The sequence below is a fragment of the Furipterus horrens genome, unplaced genomic scaffold (assembly GCF_987537825.1).
Source record: "Furipterus horrens unplaced genomic scaffold, mFurHor1.1.pri manual_scaffold_3, whole genome shotgun sequence".
In the NCBI taxonomy this organism is placed as follows: Eukaryota; Metazoa; Chordata; class Mammalia; order Chiroptera; family Furipteridae; genus Furipterus; species Furipterus horrens.
Window position 1 is genome coordinate 206,222,230 of NW_028327173.1, and position 19,874 is coordinate 206,242,103.

At 53.7% G+C, this 19,874-nt stretch overlaps 1 protein-coding gene across 1 annotated transcript in view; it reads left to right on the plus strand.

The window, feature by feature from the left end:
• The first annotated feature begins 682 nt into the window (after positions 1 to 682).
• BDKRB2 (bradykinin receptor B2) overlaps positions 683 to 19,874 on the plus strand; it is a 28,307-nt gene continuing 9,115 nt past the window's right edge. The window contains exon 1 of the mRNA XM_090271364.1: positions 683 to 740. The gene's annotated coding sequence lies outside the window, so the exon portion shown is untranslated. The remainder of the gene's footprint in view (positions 741 to 19,874) is intronic.

Here is a 19,874-nt window from a genome sequence, read left to right on the forward strand (position 1 = left end):
CCCTGGGTGTCAGGTGGTCTGGATATCTGAACACATTTTTCTTAGTCCTTTGGGGTAATCAGAGGGTTACCTGGAGGTTTGCTGTGTATCTAGGCATTGACGCAGGACTGGAAACTGGGATGTCTAAGTTGCCAGGCTAGTTAGAACAAGAATTGAATCAGTCCCTGTGCCCCAACCTACGTGACTTCAGTACTTTAACGGCTTGACTACAGTGACTACCTCTCATGTCTTCATTCTAATCCTTAGTTATTATTAATCCTCAACACGGCCCCTCCCTCTGAGACTTTTCCCCATCACTCCATCTAACAGCTCAGAGAGGTTAAGTCCCTTGTCGAGGCTGAACTCCAGGACTGGCTGACTGGGAGCCAGAACCCGCTTGCCCCTCCTAGACTGGGCAGGGCAGCCACGGTCTACACAGGAGAGCACTCCCAGGACCAGCCTGGAGGCCTTCCATGGGACTCACCAAGCTCCCAAAGCTCAGACGGAGGACAGACCAGCACCAGCCCCTGGGATCCTGGCTTTAGAGACTGCAGCCCAGCAGGCTCAGCACGGGGGGGCAGGCGTCTGGCGGGCGGGCTGGAGGTGGAGGGAGGAAGTGCCCAGGGGGGCGATGACATCACAGCCCAGCCCTTGAAAGATGAGCTGTTCCTGCCGTGCTCCAGCTAGGGGACTTCAGAGAGCCCTGCTGGACGTCGGACAAGAGAGCCACCGAGGTGCCCACGCAGATCCCTCCGGACACGGTGAGTGCCCGGCAGGGGCGGCTCCAGCCACCTCGCCTCTGCTGGAGGACAGGCTGTCCCAGCCCAGAGGGAAGGCGGGCAGGTGGGGTCACAGGGGCCGACTCCCAGGCTGGGGAGTTCGGGAAAAGTTCCCTCCCTTCCCTAGTCCTGACAAGCGACAAGAAGGGCTCCCAGCAAGAGGAACTGGTTTGTTGGGGTTTGTCTTCTCCCGGAATCAGGGTGACAGGCAGGCATGTGTGTGTTTGTGTGAGGCAGGTGGTACAGACTTGATTGCATTTTTATACTCTGGGTGGTCACCGGGATGAAGAGCTTTAGTCCAAGAGAGGTGTGGTCGGGATAGGTATGGGGTTTAGACTCCAGAATCTGGCTTTCCTTTTTTTTTTTTTTTTTAAGTATATTTTATTGATTATGCTGTGACAGTTGTCCCAATTTTTCCCCTTTGCCCCATTCTGTCTTCCCTCCAGCAACCCACCCCCCTTAGTTCATATCTATTTCCTATGTTATTCTTACTTCCCCCTGTCTATTTCGTACCTACCAATTATGCTTCTTAATCCCTGCACCTTTTCCCCCATTCTGTCCCTTCCCCCTCCCCGCCGATAATCTACCATATGATCTCCGTATCTATGATTCTGTTCCTGTTCTGGTTGCTTGCTTAGCTTGGTTTCGTGTTTTAGATTCAGTTGTTTATAGTTGTGAGTTTGTTGTCATTTTGCTGTTCAGAGTTTTGAGCCAAAGGAGATCATTGTCACCAAGCCCTTATTATACAGAATCTGGCTTTTCACTCACAACTCTGTCGCTGCTCACTGACCCTGTGTGACCTCACACACATTGCCTAACCTCTCTGAGCCTCACTTTCTCTGTGTGCAAAGGCTCTGCTGGCCTGCTCCCTGGGGTGGCAGGGTTACAACAGGCCGAGGCAGAAGGGGCTTTGTAAGTGTTGGCTGATGTGCACTGAGGTGGTGACTTTAACTCAGACTGGCTTCTTGTCCCCGGACACATCCCCTGCCTGTCCTGGTGCAAGACAGAGGGGCAAACAGCACGAGCTTGTATCCAGCCCAGGGTAGGAGCCCCAGCTATCTTTCCTTCCCCTGAGTGACATTTTGGACCACATTCCCCCCCGCCCCCATTTCTGGAGCCATAAGAATGACCTGGCAGGATGGTTGCAAAGACAGAAATGGGGTTCATGCCTGTGAAGCGCCGCACACGTATGCAGGGGGTGCTCAATAAATGGTCGCCGTTACTAAAACTGCTGAGTGCAGGTAATTCCGTGGGCCTGGGCAGGGTGGAGATGCTCTTCCAGGCAGGTTGGAATGTGCCTCCCTGAGTCACAGGCTGCTTGTGGCTCCTCCCCGCCCACATGGGGCAGGAGCTCTGGGCCAGGTGTGGGGAGCAGGGCCCCTGAGCCATCCCCACCTCTAATTTCTTCTCTGAGCGACTCCAGGGGACACTGCTGTCCTCCTCTAGAGAGACTCCCTCTGTGCCCTTCTGGGTTCTAGAACAATGGGGGTAATGGGAACAATCTGTCATCAGGAGCCCCACAGGCTTGAGGAAGGAGTTTGCTGTCTCCCTCCTTCTTGGGGTGGGGGTCGGGCAGGGTGGGAAATGGCCAGAAGGTTCCCATGCTGACCCCACAGGAAGGACCCCAGAGTCTCCACCCAGCTCTGCCCTGAGCTCACAAACCCCCTGCAGCCACATGCCCGAGCCCCTTGTGGGAGAGATGAGAAAATTGCGTCTCAGGGCGAGAGCACAGCCCAGCAGCCCTGTGCACAGGGCCCGGGGAGCGCCCTCGACCTCTCTGGGACTCAGGCTCCGTCACTTGCAAACTGGGGAAGTGCGGGTGCTTAACTGAGTGTGGATGGTGAGACTACATAATATTTGGGATTCAACCAGAATCAGGAGGTGCTGGCCGATGGATGGAACCGAGCAGGGGAAATAGCTGTGCCATGTGGTCTCTGGCGTGTCCACATGCATGTTCAGAGGGGGACTGAGCGTGCCGCTGAGGGCTGCCCCTCTCACCTGTGCCACCTCGTGGTCAAGGAAGGGCCCACATGGGCCAGGGGAGAGCGCCCTGCAGACCCACCAGGGGCCTCCGGCTTTCCGAAGGAACACAAAGATCTTGTTGGTCTGCCCCCCGCACCCCGACTGAGAACTGTGCAGACCACAGAGCGGGCTCCAGTTGGCACCTGCTGAATGACTGAATGGTGGGGTGGATGGGCGGACGGGTGGGTGGATGGGTCAGTGAGCACTGGCCACAGAGCCGGCATAGAACGCACAAAGTTACCCGTACATGAAAGAAGCCGGACTGAAAAGGCTACACGCTGTAGGGTCCCCGCTCTGTGACATGCTGGAAAGGCAAAACGGAGAACACGGTGAAACCCTCAGTGGTTTCCTGAGCCGGGGAGGAGGGGGGGTGAGCAGATGGGGCACAGGGGACTTTTAGGGCAGTGGAACCACTCTGTAAAAGGCTGCAAAGGTGGGTACAGGTCATTACACAGTTGTCCAGACCCACAGCATGCACCCCACCAAGTGTGAACGCCAGAGTGGACTTGTCGATGGACGGTGATTGATTCTAATAAATGTCCCACTCTGGGGGGATGCTGACCATGGGGGAGGCTGTGCAGGGGTGGGGGCTGGACGGATATGGGAAATCTCTGTACTTTTCACTCCATTTTTCTGTGACTCTAAAACTGCTCTGAAAAATAAGTTCTATTTAAGAAATAAGAAAAAGGCGCGCGGAGCCAGGCTGGGTGTTGCCCTGAGGGGTCAGAAGGCCCTTGGAGTATCTCAGGGCCCTGAGTCAAATGATGAGAACTTACTAAGACCGGATACCTGAAGTGCATCACGTGCAACACGCACCCGGTCCAGGAGTCCCCTGAGTAGCCATCTCAGTGTGCACGCTTCCAGGGATGGAGAGCTCACTACCTTCCGAGGCAGCTCGCTCCGTCTCAGGAGAGTGGCACTGTTAAAAAGCTCTTCATTAGTCTGAAGCTAAACTCCTCTGCCACTGATCAGTCATCCACTTTCTTTTTCTTGGAGTTGGACTGGTCATTCTAGTCTGTATTGGTCTCTCTCAGCTGGATGTCCATAATTCTTTCATCAAAACACACTTTCCAGAACAAATCCAAAGAGTCAGGTATTTCTTTGGCTCTGTCGTCAAAGTGGGACCTGTAGCATTTGGAGCCTAGAAAAAGGTGAGCCCCTCCCCCAGCTCACGCCAGCACAAAGCAGGCTGGAGCAAACATGGGTTCTGGGTTCAAAATCTGACTGTTTAATGGCTAGAGGGGCTCTCTGAGCCTCAGCCTTCTCAACAGCATAGTGGGGCTCACCCTTCCTGTTCCTGACACCATGGGGGGGGGGGGTTTCAGTCTGGCGGGGCAGGAGCAGAGGGAGCAGCTTCCAGGCTCACTGCAGGTGTCCCCATAGCAGACAGGCAGCCTGCAGGGCCAGGGGAAGGAGCCCCCAGAGGAGGTGTTGCCTTTGCCCTGCAGTGTGGTCACTGCAGCTCGGGGGTGCCCCCAGCCTACCCACGCTCATGTTCCCAGAAGATGCATCAGTGGGAGGCGCGACCTGAGGCCCTGACACACTCCCCGGTAGGCTCCAGCTCCCCACCCACCCACCCCATCCCCGTGGCCCTCTCTGATCTCTGTGACCAGTGGGGCGCTGTGAGGCAGGGCGCTGAGAACCGGCTGCCAGGCCCCAGGCCAAACTCACGCGCTAGCTGAGCAACCTCAGGCAAGTCCCTTTGCTTCCCTGAGCCTCCTGGTCCACATGCAAGGTCAGGAGAGTCTGCGCGGGGCTGCTAGTCGGGTGTCATAAACTGTAGAGAGCTGGGCCCCGGCAGAGGCCTGTGGCTTCTGTGCTTGTGATTGTGCTGATGTGTAGCCATGAGTCATGTCCCTCCTCTTTCCCGCGGGGTCCCTGATTGACCCTGCTCCAGGGCGGTGTGTCCTGATGGGGAAAGACCAGTCATCTGCAAACTTTGTAGTGCTCTGGAGTCCCCTGGAGGCTGGTCCCCTATGCAGACACCAGAACTCTCCCTGGGACTCTGACTTGGAGGTCTGGGTGTCCAAAGACTTGCTAACACCTCCAGGGATTTTGGAGCAGGTGGGCCTCCATGCACACTGTGATGCAAACTGCCTTAGCAAAGAGCTTTCTGAGGGGAGCAAACTTGAGAGGAACTCAGGTCCTGTCTCTGCCCTGGACCCTAAAACCACCCTCTCCGGACCCCTCTTCTTAGTCCCCATAGCTGAGTGATCGGGGTCCCCAAACCCATCCCTGTCCCCTCCCCCCTCTCATACCAAAAGACATCTTCTCCATGAGAACTTGGAGCCTCAGGAGCTCCCAGCCCAGCTCCTCAGGAGGCAGACGTGGGCCTCGAGGTTTCGGGAAGCATCACGTTGTGTCTTGTTTCCCCCTCAACTGGAAGCCCCTCATGGGGAAAGACTGAGCCCAGCCCAGAGTGTGGCCCCCACTGGGCACCTAGAGCATGCCTGCAGGGGTGATGCCCGGCCCTAGACTGGAAGCTCTGGGGTCTTTCCACGGCCTCTGAGATTGCACCTTCCAGCCCAATGCGAAATGAATTGCACCAAATAATTCCAGAAAAAGAACGATGTGTTGTAGAAAAAATTAGTGTCATCAATTATACCAGTTAAATTCCAAGGTATGGCTAACAAATTGGTTGTAATGAGATTATGAAGGTTTATAACTATTTAGAAAGGATACTTAAAATAGAGCCCTGGCTGGTTTGGCTCAGTGGATTGAGCGTCGGCCTGCGAGCTAAGTGTCGCTGGTTCGATCTTCCAGTCAGGGCACATCAGAGAAGGAAAACTCTGACTCCAAAACACCTCCGCTGCCTTGCGGCATACCTCTTCAGGGGAAAGGCTAAGGGAGTAAACCCCGACAGAAAATCCGGAGCCGGAGTCCCTAAGGCGGTTTGACGTTGTAGTCAACACCGGCAACTCCTGCGGCGCACCTGAAGCCAAGCTGTATTGACTCCGTCTTTCCCTTGGACCCTTCAGCTGCGAAGAGAGGGGGGGTCTGCTGCATGGGCAACAGCAGACCCTCCATATCACCCTGCCCAGGCTCTGTAGCTTCAGCTTCACTGGAGAGGACACTCCAGCGTCATCGTAAGATGTCAATTCAACACGGGAGGAGACAGATACCGTGTCACTCCCGAGTCGGACTGCACAGCCATTCTCGGCGGTGCAGATAGACTCTTAAGAAGCTACACCATCGTCTCTCGAGACGGACGGCTGCCGACGACGACTTAAAATAGAAAAGACATCAAAATTAGGTAATAATTTGGAACTAAAATTTCTCATTATTGTAACTAGATCTGAAAATGGGAAGGAGGAGGGAACAGGGGAGGAAAAATGTGCTAAAGATTTTATATTATCTGGAAGAACAGTTATTTTTCTGCTCTTGATTCTAATGGGTAGATAGAGATTTTCACATGTTTGTTAAAAATTGAAAGATAATCCTTAGAAGAATAGAAGAACTTATGTATATGTGTATATGAATATATTACATTTATTACAAGATATATTACTTTGTACTCTACAAGGAATATACTTCCACGGAATATTTACAGATACTTTGTTGTAGGCTCTAAATAAAACCTCAGTAAATCCCACATGTAGAATTCTCACAGGCTGCATTACCTGACCTTAATGTAGAAAACATCAAATGCAAAAACTGAACATCACGAACCGCTTGAAAGTTTTAGAAAACACTCTTCTTCCCGACTCTTCCACCAGAGGTCATTAAGACTGAAACTAAACACATCGAAGAAGTGATCAATGATGTTAACGCTACTGATCAAATTCATGGGAGGCAGCCAAAGCCGTCCTCCCAGGACAGCTCATATCATTCATTTATCATTACTGTTATTAAACAATAAAGATGGCCAGTAAATGAATGAAGTGTTCAGGTTAATAAGCTAAATAATGGACAAAAAACAGTAGCCAAAAGAACAAAAGAAAGAAAAAAGAGGTAGAAGAAAGAACCTTGATGACAAAATAAGATGATGAAGTACAGAGGAAACACCATTACTATCAGAAGTCCCCCTCTGGAAAAACCAAGAGCTGGCCTTCTGATGGGAGGTGGGGAGAAGGACGTAGCAGGAAGCAGTGTGCGCGCGCAGAGAACTACGGTAAGATGCTGGACAGACAGCCGTGGGCGGCTACTTGACTTGGTGGCCTCAGTTGGGCCCAGCGGCCCAGCCTTTTCCCAGGCACGCTGTCGGGGGAGGACCTGCCTGGCTGAGGGTTTGCATGAGTCCCAGAAAGGCCGCCTTTCCTCTTGGCCCTTGTTCCTTGGGGGTCCTGCGTCCCTGAGCAGATGCCTCACCTTCATAGAGGTGGGTAGCACAGAGCTAACGGCCCTGCCCAGGTCATGGCCCATGCCTGCACGTCCGCCATCTCTGCCTCCGCCCGCACACAGAAGTTTCAGTCGGGGCCCATGGACCAACATGCTCACAGATGTGCTACATATGTAGCCACCAGTATTTTTAAAAAGAGTTGATATTTAAAAATCAAAATAGTTCAGGTAAAACTTCAGACTCCCAGCTTCTCTAGAAATGCAGGCAGCCTGGGTGAGGCTGAACTTGACCCCCCCCCCCAATCTGGTCCCATGCAGCCCTTCAGGTGAGGCCTTGGTCCTTCGGGTGCCCACAGCACCCACACCCCACCCAGCCCAGCATCTGCTCTCACCTCCAGCCTGCCACCTCGACGGGGCCTAGGGTTATTTGAATTTGAGGCCCTGCTTTGTGCCTGCCGACCTGGAGAGTGTGAGCCCAAGGAAGGGCCACCAAGGCAGAACTGAGCCAGTCACCGCCGGCAGGAAGAACTTGGTTAGAGTGAATGTTTAAGGGCAAGGAACGGGGAGCAGGCACCCACTTCCCCAGCACACACCGACTCCCCACGTGCTCGTGGGAAAGAAAATCCCGAGTAAGGGAAGGGAAAGGCAGCCCCCGCCTCCCAGCATGGAGGGCGGGGGGATCCCAACCATCAAATAGACTGGTGGTTACTCTGCGGAGCGCCTTAAAGATGGAACAGCTCCCAGGCCTAACGCAGAAACACCCCACAGTGCGCCTGAAACCTCGTTGGAGGGCCTGTCTCTCCTGAAAATAGAAGGGAAAAGCCGGGGTGAAACAGGACAAACCGAATGACCCACATGCCAAGCACGGCAGGCGCTCTGACACCTCTGGGCCTTCGTCCATGCAGTTCCCAAGCCTGCAATGCTTCTCCTCGCTTTCCTCCAGCCTCTTCACCTGCTTTGTTCTACTCATCCTTTCAGATGAAGTCTTTTGGGAAGTCTTTTATGTCCCTGCCCAGCCGGGTTACGTCCTGCCTTGGTGCCCGCACAGCGGCCGGTGGCCCCTCAGTGACAACGCTGGTCACGCTGTATGGTGGACATTGGTACGTCCGTCTCTCCTGCCATCCTGTGAGCCCCTCCAAAGGCCAGGGCCTCATCTTACCCATCTGTCCATCCTGGCCTCCAGCTCAGGACCTGTATGTACACAGGTTCTCCGTTTCTCTGGAGAGTTCTGACTCACACACAAACACACACACACACACACACACACACTTTACAGAAATACACACAAACACACACACAGTCTCTCTGCTGCCTGAATGTCCCCACAATCAGCTTGTGACATGTCAAGAATGTCTGAATTGTCCTTGTGGGCAGGTTTCAAGTTCTTTCTCCTTCGGATCCTGGGCCCGGGGAGAGCGAGGTGTGTCCTAGTGGGGGAAGGGAGAGCAGTGGAGTAGACGGGGCGTGGGCACTGCCCAGTGCCACGCGGAAGTCTGTCTCAGCCCCACCCTGGGCAGCTGTGCCACCCGAAACTGTCACAAGGATTGCTCTGATCAACCTGCTAGGCAGGGCAGTGTCCCCACTTGAGAGTCAGGTGACAGCTAGTCAGAGGCTGGGCTGGGTCAGGACCTTGTCGGGTCTGGGGCTTCCCACGAGGACCCTGAACCCACCTGGATGGGGTGCTCAGGCTTGCTGCTGGGGAGGGCGCGGGAGGGGCTGGGAGCCCCAGCGCGCAGCCCGGGTGCTCAGGGCCCGGCAGGGGCGCCCTGCCTGCAATGGGCACGTGGTTTCCTGTGAGGATAAACATCAGTCACGGGACGGTCCTCGCCAGCAGTGGGGGGGACTTCTTCCAAGAGTCTGTGTGGACTGTGGTGCCTGTGGCTGAGGGGCTGGGGGTCCTGGGGGCAGTCACTGCCAAGGACAATTTGCGGCTTGGGGACAGCAGAGGCAACCGTCATTCCTGAGACAGGGAAGGGTGCTGAGGGCTGGCGAGACCTGAGGCCAGGGGTGACCTTGCTGGGTCCTGTCCGCCACCAGCACAATGGAGGTAATGTTTCCTGTCCAGCGGGTGCGGGGACCCAGACTCAGAGAGGCGCCGCTCCCTTAAAGTCACGTCATTAATAAATGGCCACCCTGGGACCTGCGCGCCTGCCACCACTGCGCACTATCACCCTAGCTCTGGTCACACAGCAAGCCGCCTCCCACGCCAGAGCTGACCTGACAGGGTGCGCGGGGAGGCAGCCAGGTGAGCGGATGAGCCAGAGGTGAGGGGACGCGGGAAAGCGGCAGGCGACATCCAAAGGAAGAAACATCAGCTGGCTTCGGGTTGTCTGCAGCAGCAAATGCACAGACCCCAACAGAGGGACACCTGCAGACCGCGGGGAGAGCCAGGTGCGGCACCGAGTGGTCCTTCATGAGCAGGGGCACCAGCAGCGTGCTCCCAGGTGACAAGGCTCAAACAAACATGCCATCTCTGGAACCATCCCGAAAACCGTCACTCAGAGACCCAAGACGGGCCACAGACGGCTCACTTGTCCTGTCCGTTTGTGTCCTCGGGACCCCGATTCAGTTCTCCCTGTGACAGTGAGTGGCTGTTGTGGCCCAGCAGTCTCCCCTCCACAGCAGCCCCTCCTGACTGCTTTCTCTTGGGTCGTCAGAAGGCCACTGAGCCCCGCTGCTCAGGACCGGGGGACACGCAAAGTCATCGAACAAACAGTGTGTGAACATTTGAACATTTCCTTTGAGTTGAAAACATGTTTGTGCAGTTATGTACCAGTTTTTAATGAAGCAAGTTCTTCCTTGGAAGAGTTGGCTGACGAGCTTTCTTGCATAAGCTGACCCATAATTCATTCCCTATTTTTAAAAAATTAGAGAAAATGCTTGGCTTGTTTAAATATTTTCATTACAAAAGTAATGTGTGTTCTTCATAGAGAAATTGGAAACTCTACAGACAGTAAAGAAAACACAGAAGCAGCCCAGGATTCCAGGCTCAAAGGCAACCACCAAGAATAAGAACTTGGTATTTTGCCTTCCAGAGCTTTCTCTACCGCGTTCTGCATACAATTCAGTGCCTGGATTTTCCCCACTTGACATGATATCAGAACTGTTCTCTCCTTCTTGGCAAATTCTTTGGAGCATCATTTTCCACATATTTAACCAGTTCCCTGGTCCCAAACACTCCATTTTTTCTTATTTCCCTTCTCTAAATGATGATGAACAGTTCTCTGCATTTTCCCATCCTGTCGATTATTTTCAGAAATACCAAGCAAATAGGAAATGGCATTTTTTTTAAAGTTCTTGGTTTGCTTCACCAAATTATCCAAATAACAGAATATTCTGGAGGCAGGTTTGGAAGGCACTCCGCCCTCCCCTGCCCGACCCTGTTCAGAGAAGACGTCACGCTGCCACCTCCTGCCTCCCTCAGTCTGCGACCGGCCCATCAACCCTTGCAAACCAGACTGGCCTTCTGTTGTCTGGGCTCCGGGGGTTCCTGCAGGAATTGGGACCAGGCAGCCAGAGGCGAAGGACAGGAGCTGGCATCTCCGCAGCCACCAACTTTCACTAAGAGTCATCATCTCTCCTGCTGATTGAGCGCCTACAAATAAGCTCTCCCATTTCACTGCTGAGGAAACGGAGGCCCAGGAGGTTGAGGGACCCAGCAGTGGGCAGCAGGCTGCAGAGCCGAGCGCGTGGGAAGGTGAGCAGCTTGGGCACAGCCTCCGCCTGGCACTGAGTCACAGAGGGATAAGCAGGGCACCTCAGAGGCTTTTGTCTGTGGTCCCCAAACTGTGAAATGCAAGGAGAGGAGGCAGGCTCGTGCCTGTCAGAAATTCTCCGGCATCCCAGCTCAGGAAGTGGGCACTTTCCACCTGCCTGAGCACCAGAAACAATCAGCCCTGCAGCCCCAGGCAGGGTGTGCGGAGGTCTCGGAGCTCTGGGCTGGGTCTGCAAATGTCTGCGGGGCCGCAAATGTGGTCCCTGGGCAGGGCTTTGTAACAGAGGTCCCCGGCTCGTCTGTTCGCCAGCCCCTCTCTCCCCGCCCCCCACCAGAAGGCGGCAGCCTGGTGGGGCAGAATCAGCTCAGAGGCTGGGCGGGCTGAGACCGACCCCTGCACTTCATAGCTGGCTGGACTTCTGGGGGTTAGGGACCTGTCTGAACTGTACTTTTCACCCTGAACTAGGATGGGGTCACACCCAGGGTAACCCTCTTTCGGCGTAGCCTGGGGATTGAGGGAGACGGGGTCTGTGAATCTCCTGACATGCAGCTGGCATGTGTGTGTCTGTGTGTGCATGCATGTGCTCACACAACCACCAGAACGAATGGAGTCAGAGAGCTGCCAATCACAGATCATCTTCGCTGGAAGGACATTCCCAAATACCCTGTGCGGTCGTCCCCCTCCTTACCCTACAGATGAGCAAATTCCGACCAGAGAGGGACAGCCACCTGCTCAAAGGCACATGCTGAGGCAGTGGCCCAGGGCAGTCTAACAGCAATGACAATAGCCACACGGAGAGCAGCTGCCGTGAGTGGACACAGGCCCCGTGCCAGCCCATGGGCCAGGCCACTGAGAGCACTGTCCCCTTTCGTCCCCACAGCAGCTCCAGGGCGGCTCCCTGTAGCTGTCCCTGCCTTGCAGGCGAGGAAGCAGAGTTTCAGAGAGAAGCCAGGAGCTGGGGGCCAAGCCACATCTGCCTGTCACCTCCGAGTCCTCCCAGCAGGCCTGGCCTCAGGCCAACTTTGGGCCATGAGGCCACCTCTCCGGGATCCCTGAGGACAGAGCAGACCTGGAGGCAAGGAGCCCTAGGCTCTGGGAAGGTAACCCCTTAGCTGGGATGAAGGAGGGGGTCTGAGCCCTTCCTGAGCCCCAAATTCCAGGGTCTGCCATATACAATTGAACACAATCAACCTGGCTCTTTCTTGGTTCCTTTGTCAGTCTGGTGGCTTTGTGAGTGATCACACAGATCCCCATTTATGTGCCTGGGAGCTTGGATAAATCACTTTCTGACCCTTTGACATCACAGGGCCCCAGCAGAACAATTGCTTTACCCTCTCTGGAGTCCCCTCCCTCCCTCCTCCTCCCCTTCTCTCCATCTCTTCCCCCCTCACCGCCCCGCATCTCCCCTCCCTTCACAGGGAAGGTTAGCCCCATGTCACCAAGAGGCGAAGTTGCCCGGCCTCAGTCATCCAGCTATAGACAAATCAAGACAGGCCCAGCTCTGCTGGCTCCTGAGCCCGGGCACGATGCGAATACCTGAGCCAGGCACTCGGGGCCAGCTGTCCCCAGCCTCCCTGCTTCTCCAGTCCAGGCCCATCGCACTGCAGATGAACCCTAAGAATCATGCTCCCCTCTCACTCCTTCCTAGAAAAGGTGTAACCTTTGTAGAACCAGAGCTCTGGGATTTTGAAGGTCAACTCCCTGGATCCCAAAGGACTCTACCTCCCGCAGCAGAACTGGGCAGAGGGCAGTGGTCATGGGGCTGCTTTGACTTGACTGCGGCTTTGACTTGGGCAGGCCTGACAGGGAGTGGCTGGGACCTGGGATTCTTGGGGCCTCAGGGAGCAGGGCAGAGAGGCAGGGAGACTCCCGGCTGTGCCACTCCCAGTGAAGGGGAACTATAGCTAAGACTGACTCATCACTCCCATCACCATAAGTGTCTTTGGATGCCAGTGAGAAAGGAGATGAACCCTGGAAACACAATATGCCGATCCCTGCTTGCCTGCTTCTGCTTGCACGCTTCTCGGAATGGAGAGCTCACTGCTTTCCCATGGCCGCTTATTTTCTCTTCAGGGACATGGTTGTGCAAAGGTCTCCAGAGTCATCTATTACACTTGATTATTCTCCCAAGGAGGAAATGGTCCAGAGGTGTCAAGGCATTTTATGCAAAGTCATGCCTGGTACCCAGTGATGGAGGCAGAACTAGGACCCAGGGCTTTGCTGCCCAGACAATAGTCCTTCTATCTCTTTGCTATAGAGTCTCCAACAAGGGAGAGACCTCGGCTGGCTCAGAGGTCAGGGAAGGCTTCTCAGAGGAGGTGGCATTTGAGATGAGTCTTGAAAGATGACATAAGCTTGTGGCTCAATGTCCCAGTTCTTTTTGTCCTGCCCAACATATCTGTACTCTCTCCTGCTATCTCACACTGAGCAAGGCAAAGAGGGAACATAAATTTATTGGATGGATGGATGGATGGGTGGATGGGTGGGTAGGAAGACCACTCCCAGGAGGTGAACAGCTGTGGTAGAGGTCCCTTCAGAGCCTAGGGCATCTTGTAAGGAGTCTTAAGATCCCAAATGTTTTTGTGCTCCGAGGATTGTTTTTCCCCTGCAGCTGGCTGAGTCTTCGTTTATTGTGTCTTCCTGCCCCTGTTTTGTAAACCGGGCTGGGTGACAGAAGGTCACAGCACACACTTGTGTGTGGCGAAGGAGCCGGGCCCACAGCCAGCTCGGCGGAGGCCCCTGGCCAGCTGCCCTCTCCTCCCTCCCACCCCAGCAGGGCCAGGGCCACCCCTGGGCCACCAGAACCTCCAAGGAGCTGGAGTGTCTGCGGCAGAACTGAGCTTTCTGCCCCACACCCAAGCCTGAGCTGTCCCGAGCCATCTCGTGTCTGAAAAACGCATTCCCTCTGGATCCGTGGTTTTGGCTTTTGGTCTCTTGCAAGAATTTCTTCCCATTATAAAGTATTTGCACACTCAGGGTACGGGAAAGTGGAGAGAGGACATCTTTGTAACCCTTCCAAGGCGGCTGCTCTGAAGGGTTCGGTGTGTGGCCCACCACGCACTGGCGTGGGCTGGGGGTCCAGGCTTTGGGTTGTAACCATGTTTGCAGTCAGAAAGCATCCGCCCACAGCTCTGTCTTCCACATGGGATGGGGACGGGCTGCGCGAGGATAAAAAAATCTTTTAAAAAAACAGGACGCCTGGGTACCAGGGTTCACGTCCCAGGCTGTGTGTCCTGGGAGAATGTCCACTGTCTCTGGGCCTCCGTGCCCACTTCTGTGACTTCTGATACAACAGTGTCCAAGAGCCTGTCCCACGCTCCCATTCCAGGATCCTGTCAGGTTGACCCACAAACAGTTTTGGGGGTAGAAGGAAGAAGGAAGGGGGCCTGCCTGGAACAAGAATCCCCCAGTTCAATTAAGATGGCCCTCGAGCTCTGTCCCCAACAACTCCAGGCCTGTGGGAACCGCCAGATCCCTGGTCACCTCCGCCCTACACCAGACCCCTGGAAGGCTACTCCCGCAGGGGACAGGCAAGGCCTCTCCCTTCTTGCAGGCTGGCATTTACTCACTGGGGGGCTTTATACACATCTCATCCCCTCTCTGGGCCTCAGCTCCCCCTCTGTAAAAGAGAAGGTGGGGGTAGGTTGAACACTCTTTTAAGTATATTTTATTGATTATGTTGTTACAGTAGTCCCAATTTTTCTACCTTTGCCCCCCTCCACCCGGTACCCCCCTTCCCTCCAGCAATCCCATCCCTTAGTTCATGTCATGGGTTGTGCATGTAAGTTCTTTGGCTTCACTCTTTCCTATATTATTCTTAACTTCCCCCTGCCTATTTTGTACCAACCAGTTATGCTTCTTAATCCCTGCACCATTTCCCCATTTCTCCCCCTCCCCACTCCCAGCTGATAATGCTCCAAAGGATCCCCATACCTATGATTCTGTTCCTATCCTGGTTGTTTGCTTAGTTTGTTTTTGTTTTTGTTTTTTAGATTCAGTTGTTGATAGTTGTGAGTTTCTTGTCATTTTAATGTTCATAGTTTTGATCTTCTTTTTCTTAAGTAAGTCCCTTTGACATTTCATGTAATAGTGGCTTGGTGGTGATGAGCTCCTTTAGCTTTACCTTGTCTGGAAAGCACTTCATCTGCCCTTCCATTCCAAATGGTAGCTTTGCTGGATAGAGTAGTCTTAGTTGTAGGTCCTTGCTTTTCATCATCTTGAATACTTCTTGCCAGTCCCTTCCTTCCCGCAAACTTTCTTTTGAGAAATCAGCTGATAGTCTTATAGGCACCCCTTTGTAGGTAACTCTCTGCTTTTCTCTTGCTGCTTTTAAGATTCTTTCTTTATCTTTTACCTTTGGCATTTTAATTATGATATGTCTTGGTGTAGTCCTCTTTGGATCTAGCTTGTTTGGGACTCTCTGTGCTTATATGTCTATTTCCTTCACCAAATTTGGGAAGTTTTCCTTCATTATTTTTTCACATATGCTTTCAATTTCTTGCTCTTCCTCTTCTCCTTCTGGCGCCCCTATGATTCGAATGTTGGCACGTTTAAAGTTGTCCCAGCGATTCCTAAGCCTCTCCTCATTTTTTTTCAATTCTTGTTTTCTCATTCTGTACTGGCTGACTGTTTTTTTCTTCCTTATGTTCCAAATCATTGATTTGAACCTCGGTTTCCTTCCCTTCACCATTGGTTTTGTGTGGATTTTTTTTTTGTTTCACTTAGCATAGCCTTTGCTTCTTCCCTTATGCATTTGCCGTACTTAAGCATATCTGTCAAGCCTGTAATCATCTTTATCACTAGTTTTTTGAATTCTGCATCTGTTAGGTTGGCTGTCTCCTCGTTGCTTAGTTCTCCCACTGGAACCTTGATCCATTCCCTCTTTTGGGCCATACTTCTCTGTCTCCTCATCTTGACAGGCTCCTGTGTGTGTTTGCCTCCGAGTCCCAGGTAGAGCTGTCCCTTCTGTTACGTTGTAAGGGGCAGAGCCTTAGGGATTCGTCAGTACGGGGTGATCCATTTCACCATGTTGTGGCGCTGTTGTGGGGGAGGGGTCTGAGAGGAAAGAATGCCGCTTGCTCAGCACTTGCCCCTTTTCCAGGCACTTCTCCCACTTCCGTATGGGACTGGAGCCTCTTTAGCTGTTGCCCTGGCTGTCATTCCCAGAGCGGATGGGTCTGCGGACGTTCTAGGACCATGGGGGCCCTTTAAACAAGCAGACTCTCCTGAGAGACCGGCAGTTTCTGCCTCCGCCCCAGCCCCCACTGGTCTGCACAGTCAGAAGCAATGAGGCTTGATTTTCCCCGGCGCTGGGACCGTGAGCTGCGAGGTCCGGTGAGGAGCTGGAAAAGCTCCCCAGGTGTCCCTCCCCACTTTTTAAAATGTGTGACTGCGCTTTCCACCGTCCTGCTGCTGCTACTGCTGCCACCGCTGCCACCGCCATCACACTGTGTCCTCTGCACCCTGCCTCCGCCCTCCTACCTGTCTGGGTGAGTATTTCTTCTTTATTTCTTTGTTTGTTGGACTTCCACGCAGCTCAATTTTCTGGAACTTCTGGTTGTCTCTAGTTTTGAGGTAGTTGTATTTCTTCTTTTGTGGAGGGAGACGCAGTGTGTCTGTCTAGGCCTCCATCTTGGCCGGAAGTCCCTGTGGATTTTTCTTTATTTAATTTTGTGTAACCGTCACTTCTTCCTTTGTTTTTTTGTTTTTGCCATACTCTATGAGTTCTCTGAGCACCCTGATAACCAGTGTTTTGAACTCTGCATCTGATAGGTTGGCTATCTCCATTTCATTTAGTTCTTTTTCTGGGGTTTTGTTCTGTTCTTTCATTTGGGTCCTATTTCTTTGTCTTCTCAATTTGTCAGCCTCCCTGCGTTTGCTTCTGTGTATTAGGTACAGCTGCTTTGACTCCCTGTCTTAGTAATGTGGCCTGTGTAGCAAAGACGCTGTAAATTGTGTGGGGCGGAGCCTGCTAGGGTGAGGCCACCCACTTCAGTGCTGTGTGGCTCTGCTTGTGTGGGAGGCTCAGAGAGGGGACGATTCTGCTGTCTGGCTCCTATGATTTGCCCGGCACTTACCCTATTTCCAGTCACTTCACCCACTTCCCATATGCAGTTGGCACCCTTCCAGCTGCTGCCCTGGGTTTGCATACATGCTAAGACAATGAGGGCCCTTTAGGTGGTGAAAATCCAGCAGTTTCTTCCACTGCAGACTGCCTGCCAAACTCTGCTCAAGCCCCAAACGAAGGGTGGCTGGTGAAATTGGGAGACTGAATCCCAACCTGGGAAACCCACGTCACCAAAGCACCCAGTGACCAAGGCCCAGGGCCCCTGTTTCCCACCCTGCACTCATGCCCCTGCCACCCCCATGCGGCCACTGAGCCCTAGTCTGAGCAGCTCACCTGCACAGAGCTTCCTCTCTGGAGGGATGAAGTCACAGCACCCGCTCCAGGCCTGGGACAGCTGGGCCTACAAATGCACGTAACCCCTCCACTATTCTGTGGGGCTGCCCTTCTCTGAGTGGAAGGTGGTCTGGTGCAAACAAAATGGCTTGGGGTTTGGGCCTGGGCAGACATGGGTTTGAATCCTGGCCCTGCCTCTGGATAGCTGCGTAAGCTTGAACCGCCTTGGCTTCATTTGCTAAGCCTCTGCCTTCTTATCTGAAACATGTGAATAATAGGCTTCAACCCCACAATGCAGCCTTGAGGGTGTAACAGGTGGGGCACCCAGAATTTGTTCTCCCATTCCCGTTTGCCTCTCTACCCTTCAAATGTGTCTGCTGGGGAGAAAAAAAGAGGTAACGCTCACCCTGCCCTCTATCAGTCAGTCAACAATCATTTATTGAGCTAGACCTACTGGGTGTCAGGCACGCGTCAGAGAAAGGAAGGGGCAGCACAAGCAACTCTAGCAGACATGCCCTAAATAAACATCACAGAGAAGGACAAGGGGAGCAGAAGGGGCAGAACTCATTGCCTGCGGGGGTTCAACCAGAGAAAAAGAACCAGCAGGAGATACCTATTGAGAGGTGTCGTACGAGGAATGCGTGGCTGTGGGGCTGGCTGGCCAAGTCCAAAATTCAGCAGAAAGTCCGTTCAGGAAGGGCAGGCCAGAACTCTCAGGAGGGAATGGAAAGCATTCTTTTGGGAACCCAGGGTTCTGCTCTTAAAAACTCAACTGATTGGGTCAGCGGGATTAGGCCCACCTGGGTAACGGAGGCTCCGCTGCCCTGCTTAACGTAACTGATGACGGCCTTGAATCACAGCTACAAAATGCCACAGCTAGAATCGGTTAGATGGAATAACGGGGCTGCAGCCCAGCCAAGTAGACACATAAAACTGCTGTCGCAGGGCCCTTAGGGGAGGCCCCGTGGTCTCAATGTCAGCGGGCAGAAGAGGGGAAGGCCCCCGTCAGGCAGAGGGCACAGCCCCGGCAAAGGCAGGGGGAGCGGGGATGCAGGAGAAGGTCCTTGGGGAACACGCCTGGGTCACCATGGCTGGCTCACTGTGAAAATGCGTTATGCACAGGGATTGACATAGAGGGATGGCTTCATCAACCAATAAACAAACACAGTGCCGTTCGTAACGATGTCATGACGACAACTGCGGACCACACGGAACATCCCCTTGCTGTGATATTCTCCGTGAAAGTGCAGGAGACGAAAGGATGCTTGATTGTGGATATGAAAGGACCTGTGTGTTGCCCTGGCTGGTGTGGCTCAGCGGATTACGTGCTGGCCTTCAACCAAAGGGTCGCAGGTTCGATTCCCAGTCGGGGCACATGCCTAGGTTGCAGGCCGGGTCCCCAGCTGGGGGCGCGTGACAGGCAACCACACATGATGTCTCCCTCCCTCTCTTTCTCCCTCCCTCCCCCTCCCTCTAAAAATAAGTGTTAAATAAACTCTTTAAAGAAAGAAGGAGCTGTGTTTAGCATCAGAACTCTGGGAGAGTTTAATACTCTTAAGTGCTCTTTACTGTAGTTATATTACCTTTTAAAACAAAAGGAGAGTTGTTGTTTTTTTTAAGAGGAAGGAGTAATGTCAGGATGTCAGATAAAGTTGCTCATTCATTAAAACTACAAAACCCAGGGCAGGGACAAGAAGCAAAACGTGGGGAACAGGATAGAGATGGAAATGAGCCCCGGGGTGTCTGAGGGTGCGCGGAGTCGGGCAGGCAGGCTCTGACCTCTGCTGGGGAAGGCAGGGTGGGTGGGGGGCTCAGCTCCTCAAGGCTCCCCCACTTCCCCTTGTAAATGTTTCCAAAACATTCCGGGCTTGTAAAGTGTCCAAAGGCGGGAGGGCCCCAGTGTATGTCTGAGGTTAAACTGGATCCTCTGACTCACCTCCCCTTGGAGTTCCTGGAAGCCAGCTTCCCTTCCCAGAACGCCCTCCTTTGGTCTTTTTTTCAGAGAGAAGGAGAAAAGGGCCCCTTGGAAATCGTGTGCTGAGGGCCACAGCTCCCCCTGCTGTTGAGGCTGATGCAGTGCCTGAGACCCTGTCCCTTCTCTCACCCCAGTATTTGCGGGGGCCTGAAGGTGGCCTTTGTGACCATCTGTCATGAGCATCCTTACTCAGAGATCATGCTGATCAGATCGCAGAGGAAAACATTTACGCTGGGGAAGCATGTGTGCTTTCTAGTTCTGGCCTTCCCTCCGGCTTGCTGGGCGCCCTGAGAGACTGGGAGCGTGGACAGAGGAATACAGCAGGGTGTCCCCTCTGAGGACACAGTGGGGCAGATGGATGCACGCCCATCCTGGGACCCAGAACAGGCCTGGGTGATCTCAAGGGTTCCCTAGACCGGCAGGGGCAGGATGGCCCAGAGACAGGCTCCAGAGACCTGCTTGTCTCTCCATCCAGCCATGGAGACGCTGTCTGAGGACCTCAGCTGGGCGTGTGAGCGGGAGGCCAGGCCATGTGGAAGGGACTCCCCCACAGCCCCACGCCCCAGGTGTGGCTGAAGCCCAGGGGCTGCCCTGGGTGGGGCACGAAAAGCAGCGCACATTCTGGAACACGGTCACCGTGTGCTTGGTACATTTGACACGTACTGGTCATGTGTGTCTCACAGCGGCCCTGGGTGGCGAGGGGCTGTTTTCACAGGAGCCAGGTA